The sequence below is a fragment of the Lampetra fluviatilis genome, chromosome 45 (genome assembly GCF_964198595.1).
Source record: "Lampetra fluviatilis chromosome 45, kcLamFluv1.1, whole genome shotgun sequence".
NCBI classification, from domain to species: Eukaryota; Metazoa; Chordata; class Hyperoartia; order Petromyzontiformes; family Petromyzontidae; genus Lampetra; species Lampetra fluviatilis.
This window is the reverse complement of record NC_136319.1, coordinates 6,871,861-6,882,639: the sequence shown is the minus strand read 5'-3', so window position 1 is coordinate 6,882,639 and position 10,779 is coordinate 6,871,861. Positions and strand designations below refer to the sequence as shown.

The 10,779-nt window shown below is 44.8% G+C and overlaps 1 long non-coding RNA gene across 1 annotated transcript; it reads left to right on the top strand.

Moving 5' to 3' along the window:
- Positions 1-465: 465 nt before the first annotated feature.
- On the top strand, positions 466-10,776 carry LOC144947497 (uncharacterized). Its single transcript, XR_013640069.1, has 3 exons — positions 466-627; positions 9,150-9,271; positions 10,696-10,776. It is a non-coding gene; the product is annotated as an uncharacterized LOC144947497 (long non-coding RNA).
- The last annotated feature ends 3 nt before the right edge of the window (positions 10,777-10,779 follow it).

Here is a 10,779-nt window from a genome sequence, read left to right as displayed (position 1 = left end):
GCCCTACACCAATGGGGACTAGGCTCTAAAGAAAGCCGTCTCGGGTGTGGGCCAATCAACTTCAAGGACAGTGCATATTATTATCCTTATCAGAGTTTCTTCTTTTTGTTTGCTTTATTGACTACTTGTGTTGTGGTCATTGCAAGCATGATGCCTTGAATAAAGGTGTCAGTTTTGTACCAGTTAAAAGGGTAAAAACCTACCATTATATTTTGCCACTGGTAAAAGAGATCTCATAGTTTGAATCCTTGCAGTTACGAAAGCTTCACATCCAGAATAAATTGTTAAGTTGAATAAATAAAGTTCTAATAATAAAAAAATAAAACAATTCCAATAAGAAAGTAATTGGACTTTTCAAATCGCAAAAAATCGCAGCCTTTGCGATTTGCTAATCGCATTGTTTCAAATTACGATTTCGATTTGGAATCGATTCATCGTTCAGCCCCACTGTGCGGAAGTGTCCGTGGGAGGCAGTGGATCACAGCAGCAGCAGCGTGGATATCAACACCGCCGCAGCGTCTCTGTGTGTGTACAACAAACACAAACATCTCCCGTGTGTCACCTTTCACAGGCTGTAGGGGCAAGTGGTGTTGGTGAGCACCTGTGAAGTCCGGCACGGCACACGAGGTGGGTGTGATGGTGTAGTGATGTACACTCGTGTGTGTGTGATAGTGTAGTGATGTACACTGTGTGTGTGTGATAGTGTAGTGCTGTACACTCGTGTGTGTGTGTGATAGTGTAGTGATGTACGCTCGTGTGTTTGTGATAGTGTAGTGATGTACACTCGTGTGTGTGTGATAGTGTAGTGATGTACACTCGTGTGTGTGTATATGTGATAGTGTAGCGATGTACACTGTGTGTGATAGTGTAGTGATGTACACTCGTGTGTGTGTGTGTGATAGTGTAGTGATGTATACTCGTGTGTGTGTGATAGTGTAGTGATGTATACTCGTGTGTGTGTGATAGTGTAGTGATGTACACTCGTGTGTGTGTGATAGTTTAGTGATGTACACTCGTGTGTGTGTGATAGTTTAGTGATGTACACTCGTGTGTGTGTGTGTGAGATAGTGTAGTGATGTACACTCGTGTGTAAGTGTGATAGTGTAGTGATGTACACTAGTGTGTGTGTGTGTGATAGTGTAGTGATGTACACTAGTGTGTGTGTGTGTGATAGTGTAGTGATGTACACTCGTGTGTGTGTGTGATAGTGGAGTGATGTACACTCGTGTGTGTGTGATAGTGTAGTGATGTACACTCGTGTGTGTTAGTGTAGTGATGTACACTCGTGTGTGTGTGTGTGATAGTGTAGTGATGTACACTCGTGTGTTTGTGTGAGGGTAGTGATGTACACTCGTGTGTGTGTGTGATAGTGTAGTGATGTACACTCGTGCGTGTGTGTGTATGATAGTGTAGTGATGTACGCTCGTGTGTTTGTGATAGTGTAGTGATGTACACTCGTGTGTGTGTGATAGTGTAGTGATGTACACTCGTGTGTGTGTGTGTGATAGTGTAGTGATGTACACTCGTGTGTGTGTGTGTGTGATAGTGTTGTGATGTATACTCGTGTCTGTGTTAGTGTAGTGATGTACACTCGTGTGTGTGTGTGTGAGATAGTGTAGTGATGTACACTAGTGTGTGTGTGTGTGTGATAGTGTAGTGATGTACACTAGTGTGTGTGTGTGTGATAGTGTAGTGATGTACACTCGTGTGTGTGTGTGATAGTGGAGTGATGTACACTCGTGTGTGTGTGATAGTGTAGTGATGTACACTCGTGTGTGTTAGTGTAGTGATGTACACTCGTGTGTGTGCGTGTGTGATGGTGTAGTGATGTACACTCGTGTGTGTGTGTGATAGTGTAGTGATGTACACTCGTGCGTGTTTGTGTATGATAGTGTAGTGATGTACGCTCGTGTGTTTGTGATAGTGTAGTGATGTACACTCGTGTGTGTGTGTGTGATGGTGTAGTGATGTACACTCGTGTGTGTGTGAGATAGTGTAGTGATGTACACTCGTGTGTTTGTGTGAGGGTAGTGATGTACACTCGTGTGTGTGTGTGATAGTGTAGTCATATACACTCGTGTGTGTGTGTGATAGTGTAGTGATGTACACTCGTGCGTGTTTGTGTATGATAGTGTAGTGATGTACGCTCGTGTGTTTGTGATAGTGTAGTGATGTACACTCGTGTGTGTGTGATAGTGTAGTGATGTACACTCGTGTGTGTGTGTGTGATAGTGTAGTGATGTACACTCATGTGTGTGTGAGATAGTGTAGTGATGTACACTCGTGTGTGTGTGTGTGATAGTGTAGTGATGTACACTCGCGTGTGTGTGTGATAGTGTAGTGATGTACACTGTGTGTGTGATAGTGTAGTGATGTACACTCGTGTGTGTGTGTGTGATAGTGTAGTGATGTACACTCGTGTGTGTGTGTGTGATAGTGTAGTGATGTACAGTCGTGTGTGTGTGTGATAGTGTAGTGATGTACACTCGTGTGTGTGTGTGTGTGATAGTGTAGTGATGTACACTCGTGTGTGTGTGATAGTGTAGTGATGTACACTCGTGTGTGTGTGTGTGTGATAGTGTAGCGATGCACATTGTGTGTATGTGATAGTGTAGCGATGTACACTGTGTGTGATAGTGTAGTGATGTACACTCGTATGTGTGTGATAGTGTAGTCATGTACACTTTGTGTGTGTGTGTGATAGTGTAGTGATGTACCCACGTGTGTGTGATAGTATAGTGATATACACTCGTGTGTGTGATAGTGTAGTGATGTACACTCGTGTGTGTGTGTGTGTGATAGTGTAGTGATGTATACTCGTGTGTGTGTGATAGTTTAGTGACGTACACTCGTGTGTGTGTGAGATAGTGTAGTGATGTACACGTGTGTTTGTGTGTGATAGTGTAGTGATGTACACTCGTGTCTGTGTGAGTGTAGTGATGTACACTCGTGTGTGTGTGATAGTGTAGTGATGTACACTCGTGTGTGTGTGATAGTTTAGTGATGTACACTCGTGTGTGTGTGTGAGATAGTGTAGTGATGTACACTCGTGTGTGTGTGATAGTTTAGTGATGTACACTCGTGTGCGTGTGTGTGATAGTGTAGTGATGTACACTCGTGTGTGTGTGATAGTTTAGTGATGTACACTCGTGTGTGTGTGTGAGATAGTGTAGTGATGTACACTCGTGTGTAAGTGTGATAGTGTAGTGATGTACACTAGTGTGTGTGTGTGATAGTGTAGTGATGTACACTAGTGTGTGTGTGTGAGATAGTGTAGTGATGTACACTCGTGTGTAAGTGTGATAGTGTAGTGATGTACACTAGTGTGTGTGTGTGTGATAGTGTAGTGATGTACACTAGTGTGTGTGTGTGTGATAGTGTAGTGATGTACACTCGTGTGTGTGTGATGGTGTAGTGATGTACACTCGTGTGTGTGTGATAGTGTTGTGATGTACACTCGTGTGTGTGTGATGGTGTAGTGATTTACACTCGTGTGTGTGTGTGATAGTGTAGTGATGTACACTCGTGTGTGTGTGATAGTGTAGTGATGACTGTGGTGTTTAAATATCGCCACTAGGGAGACAAAGGCGGTCGGGCGTGGTGCTGGCCACCCACCCCTTCATTGGAGCTCGCTAACAGCACTTGCCCCAACAGTCTGTTAAGGCCATACGAGGGATATCTGTCTATATCAACGTATCACCATGGTGATACGTTTTCTTTTGTAACTAACTTGTTGTTGCCCGTGTAGTGATTTACACGGGCAACTCTGCTTATGCCTTGGCCTGGCTGTCTAATAACAGGACCCTGCGGGGTGGGCTGGTAGGAACGAATAACCAAAGAATATAAACATAATGTATTATTACACTTGTTTAGCCAGGAAAGCCCCACTGAGTCTAAAGGTTTTTGTAGGGTCCTGCCAAGTGTTTTCAGTAGTGGGCGATGTTGCTACACCGAATCGGACGATAGGAAGGGAGAGTGTGAGGCCTTGTTCTCGGCTTTAGGCATAGCTGTAGGCGTTAGGCCGCTGTGAGTTAATTTTTAATTAAAATGTTTTAATTATTTATGTAAAAGCTTTAAATGTAAATGTTTCTATTGCAGTGGCGGCTCCTGCAAAATCTCTCAGGGGGGGCAAATGTCTGGATGATTGATAAGGTCCACCCATGCAATGAATAAATTAACAGCTTAAGCATGTAAAGGCAACTTCACTTCTTTAATGTTAATGAAAAATAAAGTGACTCTTACAATACATCTTGTTTGTTTATATACTCACTATTAAAACAAACCACTCAAGTTTATTTTATTAAAGATTCCACTAGGTGGCGATAAATTATATTGTTGGATGAAACGTGCTTACGTATGATGACGTTAGCACGTATGATGACGTAAGCACGTTAGTGCATGCCCTCCCGGAAGCCATAGAGAAGGCATTGCAGCGCCCCCGTTCGAAAAAAAACATCTTTGAATGTAAGTCTATGGGGCCACTCGGGGCGATTCTCAGCCGTAGTGAAATCGCCCAAAAAGAGGCGGTACTCCACAGAACGTGACATGACGCTGATTGGACTATATCCAGAGGCTGACAGTGACAGCTAGCGTGACTCTGTGGTTGAATGACATTGGTGGTGCGTCGCCCAATCGCCCTAATGAAGAAACCGCCCCTGTTCTATTGAAAAACATGAGGGAATGTAACATTGTTAAACATAACTCCCTTTCACACACGCGGGGGTACGATACGAAGGGAGAGTTCGACGCCTAGTTCTAGGCTTTAGGCCTAGCTGTAGGCTTTAGGCCGCCGTGAGTTAATTTTAGATTTAAATGTTTTTATTATTTATGTAAAAGCTTTAAATTTGAATTTTTCTATTTAAAAGCATCAGGGAATGTAACATTGTTAAACATTAACTCCCTTGCACACACGCGGGGGTACAATACGAAGGGAGCCTTTGAGGCCTAGTTCTAGGCTTTAGGCCTAGCTGTAGGCTTTAGGGTGCTGTGAGTTTTTTTTATTTAATTTCAACGTTTTAATTAAAAGCTATCTCAGGGAATTATAAGGGAATGTTACACGTGTTTAGCCAGGAAAGCCTTATTAATGTAAATGTTTTAATTAAAAGCTATCTGAGGGAATTATAAGGGAATGTTACACTTGTTTAGCCAGGAAAGCCTCACAGAGTCTAAAGGTTTTTGTATGGTCATGCCAAGTGTTTTCAGTAGGGGGCGATGTTGCTACACGTAATCGGACATTGGACGGACGGACGGACGAAATAATCTATTGTAGGCTGGTCCACTTCGTTCCTACCAGTATAACCTAAAGTTGCCTTTGAATCTGAGAGCTTCAGGCTGTAACACTCAACCCTAAGAATCCTCAAGATGTCTGTATCTTGTTGCCTCATGCACTAATAATGAATGCTAAACATCTTAGCCATAGCGCGTGTGTGTCAGATTTGAAGCTTTCGTGACTGCAAGGAATCATCTTCTTCTTTATTTTACTTTCTACGTGACTTTACCGAAAAAACCTAAGAAGGTGTGTGTCAGACTCACACGCAGTATAGCAATAGCATCCTCACTCAATTATACACACGTGTAGTGTTAATAGAGCTCATGTAATAGTTGTTTGCACCCATTTGTGTATGTGCTATATTTTAATGTGTAGGTATATTGATATATGTTTTTTTAGTAATTTACCTTTTTGGCTAGGTAATGATTTAGATGGTCAACTAAGGTCAAGCCCTTGACTGGCTGTCTGATTAACCTCTGAATTGTAACACAGAATCGTCAACGTGCCTTTGTGTCTTGGAGCTTTAGGCATTAACACGAAACCCTATGCATCCTAAATGTGTGATTCTGGATATCGCATTTTTATCATTGAACCGTACAAATCCTACAGGCAGCCTTTGTGTCTGCAGTGGTGATGTTTACAAAATGTACTAGGTACTCGTTAAAGCTGAATGTACCTAGGAGGGCTCCAAAATTTGTTCTGAATCCACTCACCACTGATGTTAGCCATGGCTGTGAATAGCCTGTTGGTGACGATGTTTGTAGCTCAGTGCACAAACCATCCCATCTTCACTGGACATCCGTACTCACTCTCATCCATACACCTCCGATTAGCACGGTTGGTGTGAAAGAAGTTCAATGTAGATCTATACACTTTACAAAGACAAAGATGCCCCCGTATATACTCAACAAACTTTTGGGGCAAGTGCTGTTAGCAAGCACCTGTGAAGGCCTGCATGGCACACCAGGGCGTAAGTGGCCAGCCCCATGTCAGGCCGCCTTTGTCTTCCCAGTGGTGATGTTTACACACTGCACCAGGTACTCAATTGAGGCTGAGTCGACCTAGGGGAGGCCCAGGACCGGTTCAGATGATCCATCACTGGTGTTGGCCTTGAGCAGGAATAACACTCGGGACGCCAGGTTCATAGCGCAGCGCACTAACCACTGCACTACCGCTCCACAACATACTTGCACAAGCACAATTACACACGCAATAACACACACACACAGGTGGTAAGAGTCCGTGGAACTCACACATGAATGCCAGCAAGTTGACCACAGCTCCCTGCAGGGCGCTGATAGATGGGATATCTGTTTTGCTGGTAGATGAGGGTGGAGATCCCTTCTGAGCCTCTCTCCTGTAAGATCAGAACCAGCAGTGACTCACACAGCCCGTGTCTTACACAGCATCATCACACACAGCATCAACACTCACAGCATCATCATCACACGCAGCTCATCATCACACACAGCTTCATCACACATAGCATCATCATATGCAGCATCCCACACAACATCATCACACAGCATCATCACTGCCAGTGCCTTATACAGCATCATTACACACAGCGATATTACACTCGTCATCATCACGCAGCCCATGTCCCACACAAGGCGTCACCCCGTGTATACATCTGTGCGAGTTCATGTGTCCCTACCGGTTTGTCTCCTTCAGGTGAACCTGCAGGAGTCAGACACAGGACAGGGGACGCGAATCAGTTTACCTCCAGCCACATTAACCACACGGTGATTGGTAGAGGCGATGAGCTGAGCTGCACTCAGCCATTTGTGTATCCCAGTGTTGTTGGTTGTAATCAAGACAAAGCCGTGGACTCGTTTGGACTCGATGGTTCTCATCAGCAAGGTGTGGCCTCTCAAACCATTGCCACGGGCAATGAGGTGTACGTGGTACTCGACATCGAGTGGCAGTGATTGTGAACCAAAATTGGAAATAATTATCCACTGCGAGGGTGACTTACACCCAGAGCATTGCGTTATCTTTGTCTAGCATTTTTGGGACGATTTTCGGGCCCAAAAACCTCAGAAAAGCCCACCTTTGATACGATTTTTTGGCCCAAAAGTCGGTAATGTACATACTATAACGTACGTACATTGTGTCTTGATTAACTGAATAACCCAACTAATAATAGAGATCTATTGTCATTTATATGCATACATTAACTCACCTCTCCCACTCTGGGCTTTGCACCTGATTGGTTCACAGTGAAGACATCACATTTATTCCTCTAAGACCAAAACAGAAGAATTTCTCCACAATTTTGACGGTGACCTGATGAGACTGGTTGTAATTACTGGCAAAACATCGTACTCCAATTGTAAATGTTTTTGGTTTACTCTACAACACTCCGGTGTGCTGAACTAGTAACGAAATTGGCATGTTATGTTTACGTGACAAATCTAATTGGTTGTGTCGGATGGTGGCGGGTTTAACGACATTTATATTTAAGCGATCTAACCCAAAAAAACATCTATGGAGGGTGAACACTTGTTGAAGCAGACAATCGTCGGATCGGTTTAAACTTTCCGAGACTGATAAAAAACGAATTCCTGTGGCTTTCCTGATGTTAAAAGCTCTTCTGTTTCAGTATTACTCTTGGTTGGTCGACATTTTGTTACATGAATAAACTAAATCTAGCGGTAAGTAAATAAAATCTGTCTCTTACAGGACCATGTGGTTAGATATTGTAGCGGCAACGTCTATATAAATTACCAGCCAATAATTAACTCGAGGAATTTATGTGTTAATAAAGTATTTATTATTTGGAAATATAGCAGTAATTAATATATGTTAACTGGAAATTCACGTTGGTGGACTTGTTCCACCTTTAATTTCAGATCGCATGGGCCATAGATTGTATTGACAATGCAAGTTGCGTTTATCTGTTCTTAGTGATACCTCGCATGTGTCACCTTGGTAAATGTACAGGCAGTTTTCGGCTTATGAACACCCGACTTACAAACCAGCTTCCATGAATTTAATATTTTTGTTACATTGACGTAAAATGTGAACTTAATCATGGAACAATGTTTTTTCAGCAGAGCAATCCTCCGCGAGATGTAATGAGTCAGCCTCGTGCTGGCAGTGAGTGTTTGTGCATGTGTGCGCCGGCGCTTGTATGTGCGTGCGTGTACAAATTAGTGTGGGGGGAGTGGTCGTGCAATGGTAAGCGCGCTGCGTTACCAACCCAGCGACACGAGTTCGATTCCCACTCACGACCAACACCAGTGACGATTATCTGAATGGGTCCTGGGCCTCCCCTAGGTCGACTCAGCTTCAACTGATTTACTTTTTCAGTGTGTAAACATCACCACTGCGGAGGCAACAGTGGTCAATGGTGGTCAGGTGAGGTGATGCCCACTCACCCTCTTATGTGAGGTGCCACCTTCATAGTCTGTTGGAGTGTGTGCACGCGTGCCTTGTGTGTGTGTCTCTGTAGTGTCCGTGTGGGTGTCTATTTGCGTGTCTTTGTCTTTTGTGTGTGTGCTTTTGTGCCCCGTGTGTTTGTATTCAATTGTAATAACTCATTGCACCTCTTTCAACAAGAAAAAGAGGATCAGGACTCAAGGTAAGTGAAAATAACACGGATTTTTTTTTATATTTATGTTACTTTATCGACTGTATGGGCATTTAAAGAGTACATTGTTGTGTTCCGACTTATGAATGGTTGGACTTACGAACATGCCTGGGAACGAGTTGTGTTCGTAAGTCGAGTACTTCCCTGGCTCCGCAAGAGCTCTACCTGCAGGAACGTGAGCGAGTCCCTCTCCTCCTGCAGAGTGCGCAGGCGCGTGGCTGCTGCCTGGAGCTCGTTGATCTCGTGCTTGTAATGAGCGATGTTCTCTTCGATCTGGGACAGCAGCTCGCGCCCCTTCACGTCCACGCGGTCCAGAGCCGTCTTCTCGTCCTCATCCATCATCGCCCTCATGCGGTTGAACTCGCCTGTGATACGAGCCTTGGTCTGGACCATGCAATCCTGCAAGGGTGTGTGATGGATGCTATCAATTCATATTCCATGCTATAAATACCAAAGTCACGTTGTTTTCTGGCTACTCCACTAGTTTGCCCTACCACCACATTATGTCTCTGTACTCACATCTCATTGAACAGGTCGATAACTTTAAGTATATAGTTCCTTCACATTTATAATATGGTAAGTAAGATAAAAACGTTAAATTGGATTCCTCTGCGGAAATAATCACAACATTAAGTGAAACTATTCAATTGTAAATCGAAACATAATTTTCCATACGGTCCCATTATATGGCCTAAGATGCATTCCTAAAACAAATGTACTTACCAAAAACATACAAAAAACATTGTTCAATACAACTGAGATATTTTATGCACAAATATGGAGAAAATAACTGCTAATTACTTACTAAAATTACCTGTTATTAAAATTACCTCACATTACTGGAATGTCCATGCCTCTCAGCATAGGCTGGCCACTTTTCCCTCCCTCCATTGTTTAAAATCACTCTAGCTCAGGACTTCACACTTTCAGCTGCTGTACCTGGACCCAACCTTTTTGCTGTTATTTTTGCATTTCCGTTATGTGTTTTTATTCACTCGATCGAACAAAGACGGCTACTGCATCGCACGCTTTCAGGTGCACTTCTGCGGCCGTCTGGAACATTCTTCCTTCCAATATTAGTGTAAAAACAGCCATAAAGGGTTCACGTGGGGATTGGCTTGCCGGTCCTGCTTGTAGCCAATAAGGGTTGAGATAGGGACCATGGCCCGGGCGTGATCACGACAGGTCATCAGGAGTGATTGGCCTAGCCATTCGGGGCCCCAGCTAATGGGGAGCCGGATGAGGGGCGTGGTCCCGGGATTGACAGGGAACCATCGGGAATGGTCGAAGCTGTCCATCAATGATTGGCTGGGAGAACCACGTGACGAAGGTATTAAGAGCGAGTGAGAGGGAACGATCGGGAGCAGACTGAAACTAACGAGAGCAGGGTCACGCGCGGACGGGGGCTCTGGGTGCCACGTGCGTGACTCGCTTGAGCGAGTGACGGAGGCGCGAGAGGCTGCCCGGTGTGCGACGGCCCGTGCTCAGGCAAGGAACGAACGGTACGCGCGTCGATCGCATACTCGCATGCCTTGGTCAGTAGGAGACCTGGCGTGGCTCCACTGCCCCCAGGTCCCGGCGGGCACATCCCCTAAACTGCACAGGCCATGGCGGGGGCCGGTGACGCTCATAGAGGTTCGGAACTCGCAAAGTATCCGCGTTCAATACGGAAAACGTCGGTGGTATGTTCATTCCTCGCGACTTAAACCCTATGTTGACGCGCGTGTCGGTCTTTCATCCCCAATAGCTGACCTGCCGGGTTCTGCTGGGCCGACTACGCCGCTTGACACGCCCGTTGATCCCAGGGGGGACTGTGTTGTGCCTCCTGCAGATGAACAGGTTCTGAGGGCTGAGGAAGCCCCCGCTGCCCCCCCTCCAACGGGGCCCGCCCTGGACGTGACCAAGCACCAACAAC